At 37.4% G+C, this 19,044-nt stretch overlaps 1 pseudogene; it reads left to right on the top strand.

Moving 5' to 3' along the window:
- The window catches only part of LOC136146111 (bifunctional 3'-phosphoadenosine 5'-phosphosulfate synthase 1 pseudogene), a 39,061-nt pseudogene extending 27,017 nt beyond the window's left edge, over positions 1–12,044 (top strand).
- The last annotated feature ends 7,000 nt before the right edge of the window (positions 12,045–19,044 follow it).

Here is a 19,044-nt window from a genome sequence, read left to right as displayed (position 1 = left end):
CCGCTGGTAAATAAATAACGTGCAATCCATTGTCCTTATTGTCATTGAAAACATAGTATTCATTCAGTGATTCTTTTATTCAACAAACATTCTGATTCTATTTTATGCAAGAACAAACTATCCATACCCCAGTTCACCGTACTCCATATTGTTGAGATTTTGGGGTCTAAGACAGGAATCAGTACTTTTATCTGCAAAAGACCAGGAAATAAATATCTTGCAACCTGTAAAAAGGAATGAATTTGAATCAGTTGAGATGAGGTAGATGAATCTAGAGAAAGTTATACAGAATGACGTAAGTCAGAAAAAGGAAAACAAATATCATATGTTGATGCATATACATGGATTGTAGAAAAATGGTACTGATGAACCTATTTACAGGAATAGAGATGCTGACGTAAAGCATGGTCTTGTGGACATAATGGGGGAAGGAGAGGGTAGGAGGAATCAAGAGAATAGCACTGACACGTGTATACTACCATGTGTCAAACTATTAATCAGAAGCTGCTCTACAACACAGGGAGCCCAGTCTAATGACACCCCTCTGATACCCAGAGGTGTGGAGTGGGGCATGGGAGGGAGGCCCAAGAGGGAGTGGATATGTAGATACATATGGCTGATGCATGTTATTATACAACAGAAACCAACATAACATTGTAAAGCAATCATCTTCCAATCAAAAAAAGAAAGAAGAAGAAAAAAATAAATAAGTATTTATTTTCTATGTGCAAATCACAGAGCACTCTCCTGGAGATGCTGCTGTTGCTTTTTTTTCTTATTCTCCTCTTTCTCTGTTCCTGCCTCTTCCTTCTCCTCTTCAACCACTTAAAAAGGTAAAAATCATTTTTTAGCTTATGGACTGTGCAAAATACAGGCCTTGGGCTGGATTTGGCCAGCAAACCATCGTTTGCCAGCCCTTGGCCTTAGGGCACGTCTTTATCAAAATATGTTGAGTTTAAAACTCACTCTCATCCTCTTTAGAGTTTCCTTGTCACCAAACAGGAATATTGAGTTTCATGATTCTCTTCCCATCATTCAATTTCTGCTTCAGTTTCCAGAGGGTAACTGATTAAACTAGGGAACACACACATTTTATTTAGGAACCACTTTTGCTATGAAACATAATGGTTATAACTCAACCCAGACTGAAGACCCCTTCAGTATTGAATATTGGATATTCTGCTATACAGAATAATTTTTCTCTCAATGATTTAAAATCTCTTGAACAAAACCTAAGATTTTTATTTCCCTCTCAGATACGAAAATCCAACCAGATGATCTTTCATATAAAAGGAACAATGTGTTTTAAAATTTGATTCTTAAAGAATAAACATACTGCTCTTTTAAATTTTAATACCTAACCTCTAGAATCTGTCCTCAAGGATTCCAAAATAGTTTTGCCAAGGCTTAGAAAATAGAAATGGTCATGCACAGACACACACACAGAGATCTGGAAAACACACTGACAGATCAACAACACATGTGACAATGAAGAAAGTAGATTGAATTTTGTATTATGGTTCTTGGAATCAACATCACTTGCTTATTCTCCTACCTAATATGTGTATTAAAGGGCTGTTGTTGTTCAGTTGGTTAAGTTATGTCCAACTGTTTGTGACCCCATGGACTGTTACCCGCCAGGCTCCTCTGTCCATTGCCTGGGATTCTCCAGGCAAGAATACTGGAGCGGGCTGCCATTTCCTATTCCAGGGGCTCTTCCTGACCCAGAGATCAAATCAGCATCTCCTGTGTCTCTTGCATTGGCAGGCGGATTCTTTACACTGAGCCACCTGGGACGTGGTAGATATAGATATAGATGATATAGATGTAGATATAGAAATAGGTTATATGTAAAGATATAGTAAACACCCCAAATAATGATGGTTTAAACAAGTTAGGTATTTGTCACTTAAAAGTCTTGATGTAATTACTTCATGGCTTGTATGGCAGCTCCATAGTCATCTGGGACCCAGGCAGTATCTGTCCTGCTTTTTTTTTATCCCCAGGATGAGTCCCTCAACCTCATGGTCCAAGATATGGCTTCAGCTCACAAAGGGCAGAGGAAGGACCATACCTCTTTCATTAAAAAGAAATTCCAGAAGCAGCACATCACCTTAGCTAGAACTTAATCTCAAATTACAGCAGGCTGCAGGGTTAAGAAACACACTCTTCCAAGAGACAGGAAAATCATGTGTTCAAGAGAACAGATAGTGAGAAGCAAACAACTCTTTCCCTATAGTGATCAGAATGTTTTGAGATCATTCATTGACATTGAAAACGAATAGAATTATCTATAAAGGAGAAAGCCATACAGGTACTTCTGACACAATAAGTAGAACAAATTAGCATACCATTTAAAGTTACTTGGAAATATTAAGTGAAGGCTTAAGAAACTTGCTTAGAAGACATTAGATGACAAAATCAATATAATACATTTTTATATTAGCACTACTTGTGATATTTCTAACTAGCAACAAGAATGAGAGGGAACATTTGTAGTTTGGAGTGTCCCTTATCCAACTTCTTTTCGTTTGGTTAGCTCTGTGCCCAGTTTTCTTCAGAAGATTCACCTCAAATATCAATAGATACTCTGCTCCACTGAGGGTCTTTAGAACTAAGGTAAACCGATAAGGTTCTCTTTGGATACACTGAAACCAAATCAAAATGACACCAAGTTGCAGTGATTCAACTCTGTGCCTTTCTGATGAACTGTCAAACACATAACATCCTCAATTCCCATTCTATTTGAAATATACATCTATATACACATTTATTTATTTCATTGAAACAGCCCAAATTATTCCAATGAATTCTCTTTCGGTTTGTTTTAGGAAGCATCATATCTTGCAACTTATGAACAATGACAAAAATCTGGCGATATCTGAATAATAAATTGTGTACCGGGGTAAATATAAGATATGTACATGTACACACATACACATACACACTAATAGGACTCATGAAAAAGAGAACAGAATTTTACTATATTGCTTTCTCTTTTGCGTATACTTGGTTTGTTATATCTTTTTTGCATGTATATGCTGAAGGGTGAAATATCCTACTTTAATTGTTTGAGAAACAATGGGAGGAAGTGATAGCTGGGAGAGAAAGCACATGATTTGGTAGATGGGGAAAGGTAAAATGAAACATTTTTAGAACAGATGGAGTATCTACCCAGCAGCCTAATGATCTTAAGAAAGTGATTTTTCTGGGTTATACAGAAGTCTAATATTTTTAAAGCCCTTGTTCCTAAGGATAAAATCATGCAATACAAATGAAAGCACAATGTGTGGATTAAATGCCTCTGGTTATATGAATACTGAGGGCTTTTTTTTTTTTATGTATGTGTGTGTCTTTATTATTGCTCTTCTATTGTCATTTCAAAAAATGAATTCTAAGACAGCCCTTCTAAAAGGTACTTTAGGTTTAATGGCTACAGCATTTCTGAAAGTGTTCAGAGGGTCAAATTGATTCAATTATTTTCATTTGGATAAAAGGAACAAACATTTTTAAGAGTCTACTATGTTGGTTCTTAACCCCATTTGAATATTAGATTCATGAGAGAGCTCTTTAAAATGCAGATTTCCAGAACATTTAAAGTCCTCCTCCGCATCACTGTGATTTTGATACATCTAGTAAGTGCTAAGGATTGTACCTTATGTTCTTTATATATAAGATCATACAGGGTAGTGGAACAATTAAGAGGTCAGGCTCTGGACCCAGATTTCATTCAAATCCTGCTTGAGCACAAATTGGCTAGATAACTTTGGGCAATTTACTTAACCTCATTGTATTTTGTGTTCCTCTGCTATGAAATGAGGACGGTGTTAGTGCTCGCTTCATTCTATTGTAATTTCTGGGTGGTTAGTATTCATTATTGTGGATTGCATAATAACTGATTTTAAATCCTTATAAAAATCCATTGAAGTTACTATTATTTTCATTTTAAATATAGGGAAACTTAGAGATGAAAAATGATTTTCGCAAGGTCATCTAAGCTAAGACATGGTACATTAGCAATGATGGAGATTATATGAAAAACAATTACTGGAGTGAGTTCTGGTCATGGTGACTTCAGACTTGTTACGGAGTGCCTAAGTAGAGAAGGAATGTCAATTGTGTCATGTGGCTCTGTGTCTCAGCAGAGTGATCCTGGCATTGGAATGTACATCTGGGGTCTTTGACATGTAAATTGTGACTGAATACCTGTGATTGAATATGGGAGTAACAGTGAGCTCATGCAGGAATCACATACAGAAGACAGCAGAAGGCCGCAGGCATGGGTCTTGAGAATGCCAACATCTCACAGCACACATAGTCAAAGTGGAGACTGAAAGAAGGCTAAAAAGCCAGAGGCAATAGTAAGCACTGAGAAAGCATTAACATAGAAAATTAGAGTGAGGAATTTTACTAGGGAATGTTACTTAAAAGTGTTAAATACACCCAAAGGTTTGAGGAAAAAGTTGTCACATGGTTTGAGAAAATTAAAGGTGATCTGGGTCCAAAGGCACAACAGTTAACTAGACTAAATATGTGAGCAGAGCAAGTATGAACATCACTTCAAGAAGTTTGGTGCTAAAGGGAAAGAAAGAGGATTATAGATAGGAAAAGATAATGGTAGGGATTAAAAAAAAATAATGGAAAATGTAGGTAATGGATTTGTGGCTCAGTAACAATTTTCTCTGACCACTTTTTTTAACTGAACCACTTCTGAATGAGTATATCATATGTGTGCCTTTTCAGGCATGGATGTAAATCAGAAGTGTAAACATTTTGAAGACTTTGCACAGTGCGCTTATGAAACTTAACCCCCTTGCGTAGTAAAATGAAGCGCTACAAGTCAATATTGAGTAGAAAGATTCTTAAGATGTGACAAACGTTACCAAGTAAAAAGAAGGAGTTTATATTTTATTTTCAAGTTAATTACATACAGGAGAAAATTGTAGTTTTTGTTTTTATTTAATTCCCAATAGTTTAGGATCCAACAAATTTTGGCAAAATATTGCTATCATACTACAATGGTTTCAAGTTCATATTCTTCATGTTATTGGAGATGGTTTTAAAATTCAATAATTTTATATTCATATGACAAACACTCAAAATTTCTGAATAGAGAATTAAAGACATTTTCTAAAATGAATGCATGGACATGAAAGCAAAAGGAACTTGTGTTTGAAAGAAAATTGTGAAGTTTTTCAGATCATTCACCATACCACAAAGAGACATGAAGGTTCAAGTGTCCTTACTTTTACAGTATCAAAGTATCACATGTAAGCAATTTACTTTACACTTTTCCCTTTTTATTTTAGAAGTATATCTATATGACACGTGCCTTAGTGGAAATATAACTCAACATAGAGTTACACTGATGATGAATTACTTCATTTATTTTATGATGTATTAGAATCATTCTTTCTTTCAGTTCTGTGAACAACAATCTTACTCCAAAGGTGGTGACACTAGATTTGCTGTTGATTTTGAGCTGTTTCTTCAAGTGGACATTTTAACAGGTAGCCAGTTATATTGCTCACTCAATGGACTGCAGTGGAAAACATAACACCCAAAGGCAAAGTAATGAAAATAATATGCGAGTCAAGTTTGTGTGTTAGTCACACAATCATGGCCAAATCTCTATGACCCCATGGACTGTAGCCTGCCAGACTCCTCTCCCCATTGTATTCTCCAGGCAAGAATACTGGAGTAGTTTACCTTTCCTACTCCAGGGGATCTTCCCCACCCAGGCCTATTACTAAATGTTGGGAGACAGTGGGGCAGTGGGATGTGGGGTGAGGCCTCTGGAACAATGTCACAGAGCAGAAACTGATCACCTCCCAAAATGAGATTACACTGAAGTTACAAATAGGAAAATAAAGCCATCTACCAAAATGGATGAAACCACATTTTAAAGAATATGAATAGGAATATTTACATAGGAATATTTGAATGATTGGATCAAGTAAATATTTGTCAGTGGTCTCTTACTCAAGGACAAAGGTTGTGACTCAGTACTTGATAAAAGAAATACAAAAGTAAGCTTTTGGCATCTTTTTGTTGAGTTGTATACTTGGTGTGCATATCCTCTGAGGGCAGGAACTGACATATTTTTGTATTCCCTGCTCAGAAAGTCCCTTGTGAGTATTGCATGCTAAATACACATTTGGCATTTGGGGGAAATGTGGGTATTATAAGCATACGAACTTGAGTGCCTACCCTGACCTCACTCAGCACTAGACATATCCATATTTGCAAGTTCCTTAAGCATTCTGAGGTTGATTTCCTTCATTTCTGAATAATAATATATAGGTTGAAGGTTTGTTGCAAGGAGTAAATAATGTAACAATTGTGCAATAATGCTCTAGTGTCTCTTAATACAATGTTTAAGATTGATGATATTGAATAAATAATAGTTATATTCTTTTATTCCCTTTATGATTCCTGTTTAAACTTAATTCTTGATTTCCTGTGAAAACTCAGTGACTTGCATTAACATCCCTGATTTTGGCCCAGGACAGTCCTCCATTACTGATTCTTGGTTTCTGATGCTAGGCCTCACATACTTGCTCTATAGCCGTGATCCTCTCCCTTCCCCACCCCACCCCAGACTTCCTCATTTCCAGGACATATACTCTAGAAGTTCTTCTACCACTCTGTCTATCCTTATTTGCTCCAAGTTCCTCTCCATTTTTGACCCAACCATCTGGGTATTGACGCTAATGACAGGTCTTGGCTTTTAACTTCCCTTTTCTCACATTGTAAGCAAGACACACTAAGGTGTCTTTATGGCCTGCTCTGGGAATGTCTTCCTTCATCAACTCCATTCCACATTCAAAACTGTCTTGAAAGTGCAGTTCAAACCTTACCTCTTCTAGGAAGGCTACTCTCATCTTAGAAACAAAGAACAACTCAATCCTAAATTGACATCTGGAAAGTGATCCATTCCCAAGTCTTAGATGTGTCATTTTTACTGATGTGTTTGTTGCCTTGCTCTAGGTAAGCAGCATCACCCAGGGAGGACCTCTGCAGACTTTGAAGCTTGGATGATTAGAGATTAAATCCAGAATCATTAATCCTGTGTAACACTGGGCTAGCTAGTTCACTTCCTTGTGACTTAATTTCCTTGTAACTGAAATGGAAAGAACTCTTACCTTACAGTGTCTCCCTGAGGATTAGAGATGATACAGATGAAACATTTAGAGTTCCTGAGATAAAATAAGTCCCTATTCAATGATTATTGTTGTTAATGGATTTGTGTGTGTGTGTTTTTATTGCTTCTCATATTACCTTGCATTTGTCCATAATGTTTAATCAATGTTGAATTTGTTATAATTTCTCAGAGTGAGACTTCTATTTGTATCCTTTTTGTAAATCCAACTCTTGTCTTCCCTGATTAAATACCTAATATATTGTTGTTATGCATATATTAGGCCTGAATAATTTCAAAATGGATAGGTGAAGGATCCAGTTTATATCTATGAATGAAATCACTGTTTTTATTGTCATGTCTAAGTACTAACAATTTGAGTTCATAAAATATAGAACTACTAAAATTAAGGTGTTGAATCTTGAGAGAATAAGAAGATAGCCTTTGGAATTAAGATTTGTTTATATCTAATATTATTTTATTTTGACATTGTCTGCATTTATTTTACTAATATTTTATTTGTTGATATTTTATACTACTTCATAAAACTTTAAGCAACCAATTTTTAAAATGTATGAGTAGCATTATATGTATGAGACTATATGTATGACTATATATGTATATAGTATAATATATGTATACACATATATACATATATATTTACAACATTGACATTTAAAATAACTTATTTGGATTTATTTATTTGTTCATTTGAATCCAGCTTCATCCAAACACCTGATAAAAATTCCAAAGGACATTACCACATACATGTATCTTGGAGATAAATAGAAATATCAAAGGTGTGGTAATTACCCTCATATACTCTAATTCATGTACTGAGTTTATAGTAAGGAAAATTATACATTTCCTAACACAGAAAGTAGAGCTAGTGAGTTTTCTACATAGTATGTATATACATAGTATATATATTAATGGCAAGTATATCTTAGCTTTTGTGTATCATCCATAGCTCTTGGGTGGGTTGTTAGTAAATAATTATATGCCTCTTATCTATTTTTCCTAGATCAATATCTCCTATGTCACACTTTGACCTCCTAAAGGTAATAGCATTGAACCTATATGACAGGTAATAATGGAATACTGTTTTTATTGTAGTTAAAAGAAAAAGAGAGAAAAAGAAATACTAAAGGGATTAATACAAAGTGCAACTTCTTATTAAGTGACTCAAAATCACTTGATATGTACAGTATATTGTGTGTAAGGTATGTGTGTACTCAGTCGTGTCTGATTCTTTGAGACCCCATAGACTGTCGCCTGCCAGGCTCTTGTGCCCATGAGATTTCCCAGGCAAGAATACTAGAGTGGGTTGCCATTCTCTTCTCCAGGGATTGAACCCATGTCTCTTATGTCTCTTGCATTGGCAAGCGGGTTCTTTACCGATAGCACCACCTGGGAAGCCCTAATAGACTATAGTATAGTGTAAACACGGGGCTTCCTAGGTGGCGATAGTGGTAAAGAACCCACTTGCCAATGCAGGAGACGTAAGAGACGTGGGTCAATCCCTGGAAAGCTCCCCTGGAGAAGGGGATGGCAACCTTGTCCAGTGCTCTTGCCTGGGAAATCCCATGGAGAGAGGAGCCTGGTAGGTTACAGCCCATAGCGTTGCAAAGAGTCAGACACGGCTGAAGCAACCTGGCATGTACCCATGCATAGTCTATTAAGCATATGATAGCATTTGTCTAAAAAAAAAAAATTATATATATATAAACCTTAATTTAAAAATGACTCATTGCTAAAACATGAAAACCATCATGAGCCTTCAGCAAGTTGAAAATATTTTTGCTGGTGGAGGATGTGCAATATTGTGAGAATTACCAAAATGTGACAGAGACATGAAGCGAGCAAATACTTTTGGAAAAACTACACCCATAGACTTGCTAGACACAGGGTTGTCACAGACTGTTAATATCTAAAAACTGTAATACAGTGAAACAAGGTGTGTCTGTATTCATTCAATAGAATAGTACACAGCAATGAGATGAACAAATTGTAAGTACCGGGATAAATTTACAAACATAAAATTGAACAACAGACGCCAAGAACATATTCCATATGATTTCACTTGTGTAAAATTCAGAAGACACTTAAAACTATAGTGTTTAGGAATACAAGTTTAAGGAAGAAATTTACCATACAAGGCAGTGATAATGATTACCTTTTCGGGATAGTAATTAAAAGGTAGTACTGTTACCAAATTTGCAAAAATAAAAGTATCACATGGAAATACTGTAAACAATTGTATGCCAACAAATTAGATAGTTTAGAGGAAATGACCAAATTCCTAGAAATACAAGTTACCAAAACTGACTCAAGAAAAAAAATAGAAAATTTGAGTAGACCTATAACAAAAAGAATGAAATAGTAATTTAAAGACTTCCCACAAAGCAAAGCTCAGAATTAGACAACTTGACAGGTGAATTTTATCAAAGACTTAAATAGGAATTAATAGCAACCCTTCACAAACTTTTCCAAAAAATAAAGGGAGAAGGAACTCATTCTATTGGGTCAGTGTTACCCAGATACCAAAATCAGTCAAAGATATCAAAAGAAAAGAAAAATCCCATGTCCCATGTACTTCTCTGATCCACATCAGAAGTACAGCCAACGGGTCACACAACTAGAATCTAGAGCACAAAGTGCAGAAGTCAGAGCATACTTTCTGGCTCTGCCCTGCCCCCACAGACCTCCCCTCTTCCTTCTACAGTCTAGGGGCTGAGAACCCTTGCACCCTGTACTCTCTACAGCCTTGGAGAACCTCTACTACCTTGGGAACCTGTATAAGAAAGCCATATTGAGCAATAACATGCAGAACTGGGAGAGGCAGAGGGCAAATAAAGACACCTACCAAGCTCACTAGGTTGACAGAAACAAGGGCCAGGTGGTAGAAACCAGAGGAGGCTTTTGTGGTTGCAGAGTTTCACTGACGGGTTTATCTGGAGCAGGAAAGACCACAGTGGGTATGGTTTTGGAGGAGTACTTAGCTTGCCAGGATATCATGCTACACTTTGGATGGTGACAACATTCATCAAGGTCTCAATAAAAACCTTGGCTTTAGTCTTGAACAGAGATGAGAATGTTTGATTATTTGCAGAAGTTACTAAGCTATTTACAGGTGCTGGCTTAGTATGCATCACATGTTTTATATTACCTTATACTCGAGATCTTGGGCTCCAAAATCACTGCAGATTGTGACTGCAGTCACGAAATTAAAAGACACTTGCTCCTTGGAAGGAAAGCTATGACAAACCTAGACAGCATATTAAAAAGTAGAGACATCAGTTTGCCAACAAAGATCTGTATATTCAAAGCTATAGTTTTTCCAGTAGCCATGCACCAATATGACAGTTGGACCATACAGAAGGATGAGAGCTGAAGAATTGATGCTTTTCAATTGTAGTGCTAGAGAAGACTCTAGAGTCCCTTGGACAAGAAGAAGATCAAGTAAGCCAATCCTAAAGGAAATCAACCCTGAACATTCACTAGAAGGACTGATGCTGAAGCTGAAGCTCTATACTTGGACCACCTGATGCCAAGAGCTGACTCACTGGAAAAGACCCTGATGCTGGGAAAGATTGAAGGCAAAAGGAGAAGGGGGTGGCAGTGGATTAGATGGTTATATAGCATTGCCAACTCAATGAACATGGATTTGGGTGGACTTCAGAAGATAGTGAGACAAGGGAACCTGGTGAACTACAGTCCATAAGATAGCAAAGAGTCAAACACAACTTACCAACTGAACAACAACAGCAACAATACTCAAGATCACCATACTGCAAGGCAAATTCCTGAGGGTGTGTTTGCCTTTTTTTTTCCCTGAAGTATTTGTTGATGCTTCCCTGTATGTTTATGAACAGAGTTATTAAAGGACTCTAACAAAAAAGCACAGGCTAGAGAATTAAAGATTTCATTGGAATCAGTCCTGAATATAAAAAATCAAAGGCCCCCGGACTGATACTAAAAATAGACGTGATAGAAATGATTGTGTGCAGTAAGAGTTATGGAACTTCTCTGGGAACAGGGTGTTGTACCTGTGACATCCTATGTGTGCCAGAAAATAAACTTCATTTGGCAAAAACATATGGACAAAAATTACAGTTTTAAAAATTAATAAAGTGGCTATGCAGTGGCTACAGGTTTTGGCAGAAGGTTGGCCCGGCCCATTGAATGGTTTTATGAGAGAGAAGCAGAACTTGCAATGCTTTCATTTTGATTGTCTTCTGGATGGGGGTGTCATTTTAATTTGTCAGTGCCTGTAGTTCTGACAGTTACTCAAGAAGATAAATGCTGGACATCTGGACAGCATTTCCTCTGATATAGAAGGGTCACTGTTTGGCTCTTCTTTACAACACTGAGCTTTTTTTTTTTTTAACACAGGAAGAAAGAGCACTGTGTTAGACAGGAAGGAACAGCATTCAGGACCACCCTACATCAAGATTGCTTTAGAGAAAAGAGATTGGCTGATAGGAGACCTTCAAGTCTTTGACCAAATTTATTGGAATGAATGATCTTGATCAGTATTCCACTCTTACTGAGCTAAAGCAGATGTTTAAAGACATGAATGCTGATGCTGTCTTTGTATTTAATTACAAAACCTAGTGTACAAGGGACATGCTCTTTTAATGCGGGGTACTCTAAAGCAACTTCTGGAGAGGGCCTAGATTCCCTGTCTTTCTCCTTCACCCTGTTGGTGGCTGGACAAAAGATAATAATGTTCCTGTGATGTGGCACATGAAGCAGCAAGCTGTACTGCTGGAGGAAGAAGTCATGAATCCTGAAACAACAGTGGGGGCCACCTTCTATCAAGCATGCTGGACCAAATGTGGTCCAATAGCATTGCAGAACACTGATGGTTTCAAGAGTCAATGTTTATCCTGTTGAATGAGACTGCGGGCATATCTCATCCAGAAAACAGGAAAGGGTCTTTAAGAGCCAACTCACTGTAGCAATTGCAGCAAGAAAAAGAAATGCAAGAAGGCAAAATGGTTGTCTGAGGAGGCCTTACAAGTAGCTGAGAAAAGAAGAGAAGCTAAAGGCAAAGGAGAAAGGGAAAGATAAACCCAACTGAATGCAAAGTTCCAAAGAATGGCAAGGAGAGATAAGAAAGCCTTCCTAAGTAAACAATGCAAAGAAATAGAAGGAAACAATAGAATGGGAAAGACTAGAGATCTCTTCAAGAAAATTATAGATACCAAGGAAATATTTCATGCAAAGATGGGCACAATAATGGACAGAAATAGCAAGGACCTAACAAGCAAAAGAGAGTGAGAAAAGGTGGCAAGAATACACAGACAAACTATACAAAAAAGGTCTTAATGACCCAGATAACATGGTCACTCACCTAGAGCCAGACATGCTGGAGTGTGAAGCTAAGTGGGCCTTCAGAAGCATTACTCAAATAAAACTACTAGTGGAGGTGATGGAATTCCAGCTGAGCTATTTCAAATTCTAAAAGATGATGCTGTGAAAGTGCTGCACTCAATATGCCAGCAAATTTGGAAAACTCAGCAGTGGCCACAGGACTGGGAAAGATCAGTTTTCACCCCAATCCTAAAGAAGGGCAATGCCAAAGAATGTTCAAACTGCTGCACAGTTGCACTAATTTCGCAAGCTAGCAAAGCAATACTCAAAATCCCTCAAGGTAAGCTTCAACAGTACATGAACCGAAAATTTCCAAATGACAGATTGGATTTAGAAAAGACAGAGGTACCAAAGATCAAATTGTCAGCTTCCTCTGTATCATGGAAAAAGCAAGGGAATTCCAAAAAAACATTTACTCTGCTTCATTGACTACACTAAAGACTATGTGTGGATCACAACAGACTGGAAATTTGAACAACAGAATGGGTCAAAACTGGGCAAGGAGTACATCAAGGCTATATATTGTCACCCTGCTTATTTAACTTCTATGCAGGGTACATCATGAAAACTGCTGAGCTGGATGAAGCTCAAACTGGAATCAAGATTGACAGGAGAAGTATCAATAAATTCAGATATTCAGATGCAGATGCCACCACCCTAATGGCAGAAAGTGAAGAGGAACCAAAGAGCCTCTATATGAAGGAAAAAGGAAAGTGAGAAAGCTGGCTTAAAATTCAAACTAAGATCATGGTATCTTGTTCCATCTCTTCATGGCAAAGAGATGGGAGAAAATGGAAACAGTGACACACTTTGTGTTCTTGGGCTCCAAAATCACTGGACCACAGCCACAAAATTAAAAGATGCTTGCTCTTTGGAAGAAAAGCTATGACAAACTTATACAGCATATTAAAAAGCAGAGACATCACTTTGCCAACAAAGGTCTGTATAGTCAAAGTTATGGTTTTTCCAGTAGCTATGTATGGATGCGAGAGTTGGACCATAAAGAAGGCTAAGGACCGAAGAACTGATGCTTTTGAGCTGTGGTGCTGGAGAAGACTCTTGAGAGTCCCTTGGACTGCAAAGAGATCAGACCAGGCAATCCTAAATGAAGTCAATCCTGAATATTCATTGGAAGGACTGATGCTGAAGCTGAAGCTCCTATACTTTGGCAACCTGATGAGAAGAGCTGACTCACTGGAAAAGACCCTGATGTTGGGAAAGACTGAGGGCAAGAGAAGGGGACAACTGAGGATGAGATGTTTGGATAGCAACATCAACTCAATGGACATGAGTTTGAGCAAACTCCAGCAGATAGTAAAGGCCAGGGGAGCCTGGCATGTTGCAGTTCATGGAATTGCAGAGTTGAATATGACTGAGCAACTGAAGAACAACAACAATGTGGAAAATGGATTGGAAAGTACAAAGACAGGAAATTAGAATGGAAAGGAAGCAATTGCAACAGATAAGGCTCAAGATGATAAGTGTTGAACTGAAGTACTGGTAGTAGTGACATAGAAACAAATTAATTTGACCATCATTTTGGAGGCAGGAATCATAGGACTTTATAATGTATTGAATGTCGGTTACTTAAAGATAAGGGAAAGGTGAGAAAAATGACTTTAAGTTTTCTGCTCAGTAAACAAGATGGACAGTGGATTCAACAACAAGAAAGAGAACACTGGAGAAGAAGTTGTTTGTAGAGGAGGGTTTGGAGAAGGACGGATCACAGTATACAACTAAATCTATTGAATTTAAGTACCAAAGACGAAATAGACCTGTCAGGGGACATGAGAGGAGTTTATGTGCAAGCAAGAAACAGAGACGGACAGAAACTGGAGGTCCTATTGAGTAAGGTAAAAAGGTTTTTTTTTGTTTGTTTGTTTTTTCTAGTAGTTTGGTTCCATTTCTACAGATCTGTCTGATAATTCTCATTCTGCAATTGTATCTTTCTGTTCCTTGAAACCAAAAAATGTTTGAATAATAGTCAAGATAGTTTCCCCTCTTCAGTCTCTCAGGTCAAAATATCTATGCAGTATTTGTGGTAGAAAAGTTTCAGTAACAGGTGAAAAGAAAATAAAAGCCTCCAAACTCAAAATTATTTAAACAACAAAGAGTATTACTGACTTAAGAAACTGAAAATTGAGAATAAGTCTCGATCTGACACTTCAAATGAACTCTCCAAGGACCTTCTTTCTCGTATCCTCTCTACTCTGGTCCTCTGATGGCTGCATCCCCGTTCTGCCCTGGTAGCCCTCTGGGAGTTCGAGGTTCTTCTGATAGTTTCAGCAGAATGTTTCCAGCAGTTCTAGATGTCATATCTTCATCCTTAGGGGAGCAAGAATCCTCTTACAGTAGCTGTTGTACATCAGTTTCCTTTCACTGACCTCAACACTTATTGGATTCCCTTGTGGCTAGGTGATAAAGAACCTGCCTGACAATGTCAGAGATGTGGGTTCAATCCCTGCGTCAAGAAGATCTTCTGGAGAAGGAAATGGCAACCAACTCCAGTATTCTTGCTTGGGCTTTAGTCATTGGGGTCACAAAATAGTCAAACATAACTTAACGACTAAACAACAACAACTACTCCAATCACTGTGACAAGATTAACAAATATTCTGTATTTTGTAATGGGATTACATCCCATGCATCATACATTGACAATATCAAAGTTGAAATGCATTTAATACACCTAGTGTAAGAAATATCATAGCTTAGCTTAGCATACTTTAAACAAGGTTAGAAATCATATATAAAAAACGAATGAACAGAAACTTCAATTCGATAGAGTTGGGAGACCAGAAGAGAGATCTCTTGACTTAAGATCCTAGCCAGGTACAAAAAGTAGACTTCTCCTATTTCCTGGAAAGGACTCAGCCACTAAAAAAATCAAAGACTCTTTGTTTACTATAGCCCTCCCAACTTCCTCTTTTGAAATTGTAAAGATAGTGTCTCACAGTTCCTCCATACATTTTAAACTGTTGCTATCATCATATTTAGATCTGTAATCTACACAAAATTAATTATGGTCTTTTGTTAGAGACCTTTTTTTTTTTTTTGCTATATTAATAATAAAATGTTTGAATACTATTTAATCAATAGCCTATCTTCCACTGGTAGGCGTTGGTTCCTCTGCCATATATAAGCTTTACATTCAAACACTGATCTATTTCAAGTCTCTGTTCAATTCCATTGGTGCATATATCTTTCCCAGAACAATGCATACTGCCATTATTTTTTATAGCTTTATAGCTTATACCAAGTATTTTTATATGGAAGGAGATCTCCTTGTATTATACTTCTTCTAAATTATTGTGGATATTTTCATTTTTGGGATTTTCATATACATGTTTATAGTCATCTTGTCAAGTTTTGTGTAGGTTAAAAAAACAAGATTTTGATTGGAATTTTTTATTTCACTGGCTCAGATATCCAGTTTTGGTAGGGGTGGAGAGGGTGAGGCTTAGATAATAACTATTGTTTCATTTTCTTTGATCACTGAAGATTATTCAGGATTTTATTCTTCTGAATCACTATTGGTTAGTTACATTTCTCTAGAAAATTGAACACTTTTTCTTAAGTTTTCAAACTTAATGACATAAGATCTTTTAAAAAATATCTTCTCTTTCTGTTTACATGGTTATGAGTTTTTCTCTGCTCATGTGTTTCTTTGATGGATTCGCTTTCTTTTTTTCTTGCTCAATCTTGCCAGAAGGTGTCTATTTTATTAGATTTTTTCAAAAAATGAGTGTTTGGCTCTGTGGATCCTCTCTATTTTATCTTTTTTTCTATTCAATTAATTTCTCCTCTTATTATTTCATTCTTCCAACTTCCTTTCATTTTATTCTACTGTTCTTTTTCTAACTGCTTTGAGTTGAATACTTAAGTCATCAATTTTCAAACTTTATAAGTAATAAGAATGTTGAAGGCAGGAGGAGAAAGGGGTAGCAAATCATGAGATCATTGAATGGCATCACTGACTCAACGGATAAGAGTCTGAGCAAATTCCAGGGGATGGTAAAGGACAGGGAAACCTGGCGTACTTTAGTTCATGGGGTCACAAAGAGTTGGACACAACTTACAACTGAACAACAACAACAAATAAGAGTGTTAAAATTATTTTAAGTAATGCTTTTCCTACATCTCCTAACTTTTAGATATTTTCATCAATTTTTAATTCTAAATATTTTCTAATGTTCATCATGATTCCTGTTTAGAACCAAAAATTATTTGAAGTGTCTTTTATTATAATTTTCAAGTTCAGTTCAGTTCAGTCACTCAATCGTGTCTGATTCTTTGTGACCCCATGAACCACAGCACGCCAGGCCTCCCTGTCCATCATCATTTCCCGGAATCCACCCAAACCCATGACCATTGAGTCGGTGATGGCATCCAACCATCTATCTCATCCTCTGTCATCCCCTTCTCCTCCTGCCCTCAATCTTTCCAAGCATCAGAGTCTTTTCAAATGAGTCAGCTCTTCACATCGGGTGGCCAAAGTACTGGAGTTTCAGCTTCAACATCAGTCCTTCCAATGAACACCCAGGACTAATCTCCTTTAGGATGGACTGGTTGGGTCTCTTTGCAGTCCAAGGGACTCTCAAGAGTCTTCTCCAACACCACAGTTCAAAAGCATCAATTCTTTGGCCCTCAGCTTTCTTTATAGTCCAACTCTCACATCCATACATGACCACTGGAAAAACCCTAGCCTTGACTAGATGGACCTTTGTTGACAAAGTAATGTCTCTGCTTTTTAATATGCTGTCTAGGTTGGTCATAACTTTCCTTCCAAGGAGTAAGCGTCTTTTAATTTCATGGCTGCAATCACCATCTGCAGTGATTTTGGAGCCCAGAAAAATAAAGTCAGCCACTGTTTCCAATGTTTCCTCATCTATTTGCCATGAAGTGATGGGACCGGATGCTATGATGCTAGTTTTCTGAATGTTGAGCTTTAAGCCAACATTCTCACTCTCCTCTTTCACTTTCATCAAGAGGCTCTTTAGTTCTTCTTCACTTTCTGCCATAAGGGTGGTGTCATCTCATATCTGAGGTTATTGATATTTCTCCCAGCAATCTTCATTCCAGCTTGTGCTTCATCCAGCCCAGCATTTCTCATGATGTACTCTGCATATAAGTTAAATAAGCAGGGGGACAATATACAGTCTTGACCTACTCCTTTTCTTATTTGGAACCAGTCTGTTGTTCCATACCCAGTTCTAATTGTTGCTTCCTGACCTGCATACAGGTTTCTCAAGAGGCGGGTCAGGTGGTCAGTAACTCCTATCTGTTTCAGAATTTTCCACAGTTTATTGTGATCCACACAGTCAAAGGATTTGGCATAGTCAATAAAGCAGAAATAGGCATTTTTCTGGAACTCTCCTGCTTTTTTGATGATCCAGCGGATGTTGGCAATTTGATCTCTGGTTCCTCTGCCTTTTCTAAAACCAGCTTGAACATCTGGAAGTTCACAGTTCACGTATTGCTGAAGCCTGCCTTGGAGAATTTTAAGCATTACTTTACTTGTGTGTGAGATGAGTGCAATTGTGTGGTAGTTTGAGCATTCTTTGGGATTACCTTTCTTAGGGATTGGAATGAAACTGGACATTTTCCAGTCCTGTGGCCACTGCTGAGTTTTCGAAATTTGCTGGCATGTTGAGTGCAGCACTTTCACAGCATCATCTTTCAGGATTTGAAAGAGCTCAACTGGAATTCCATCACATCCACTAGCTTTGTTTGCAGTGATGCTTCCTAAGGCCCACTTGACTTCACATTCCAGGATGTCTGACTCCTGGTTGAGTGATCACACCATAGTGATTATCTGTGTAGTGAAGATCTTTTCTGTATAGTTCTTCTGTGTATTCTTGCCACCTCTTCTTAGGTCTTAGGTCCATACCGTTTCTGTCCTTTATTGAGCCCATCTTTGCATGAAATGTTCCCTTGCTATCTCTAATTTTCTTGAAGAGATCTCTAATCTTTCCCATTCTATTGTTTTCCTCTATTTCTTTGCACTGATCGCTGAGGAAGGCTTTCTTATCTCTTTTTGCTATTCTTTGGAACTCTGCATTCAAATGGGTATATCTTTCCTTTTCTCCTTTGCTTTTCACTTCCCTTCTTTTCACTGCTATTTGTAAGGCCTCCTCAGACAGCCATTTTGCTTTTTTGCATTTCTTTTTCTTGAGGATGGTCTTGATTCCTGTCTCTTGTACAATGCCACGAACCTCCGTCCAAATTAGCATTCTAATGGTTTTTAAAGTAAATACATTTTATACAGAAAAGATCACCTGTTTGACAATAATTCTTTGATTTTTTTTTCAAGAACCTGCTTAATTATGTAGAATGCAGAAATTTCTTATTAATGTCCTGTGCATAGTTTTGAAAAATGTACACTCTCTAATTGTGGCATATAGGGCTGCTACTCAGTCAAAGCTTGTATTGCTCACCAAACAACAGGTCAATAAATGGAAAGATGAGTTGTTGGGTCAAGAAATTACAACCTTATTCAGAAACCCAGCAAACCAAGAAGATGG

Source organism: Muntiacus reevesi, chromosome 1, assembly GCF_963930625.1.
Source record: "Muntiacus reevesi chromosome 1, mMunRee1.1, whole genome shotgun sequence".
Taxonomy (NCBI): domain Eukaryota; kingdom Metazoa; phylum Chordata; class Mammalia; order Artiodactyla; family Cervidae; genus Muntiacus; species Muntiacus reevesi.
This window is presented reverse-complemented; position numbering and strand designations above follow the sequence as displayed.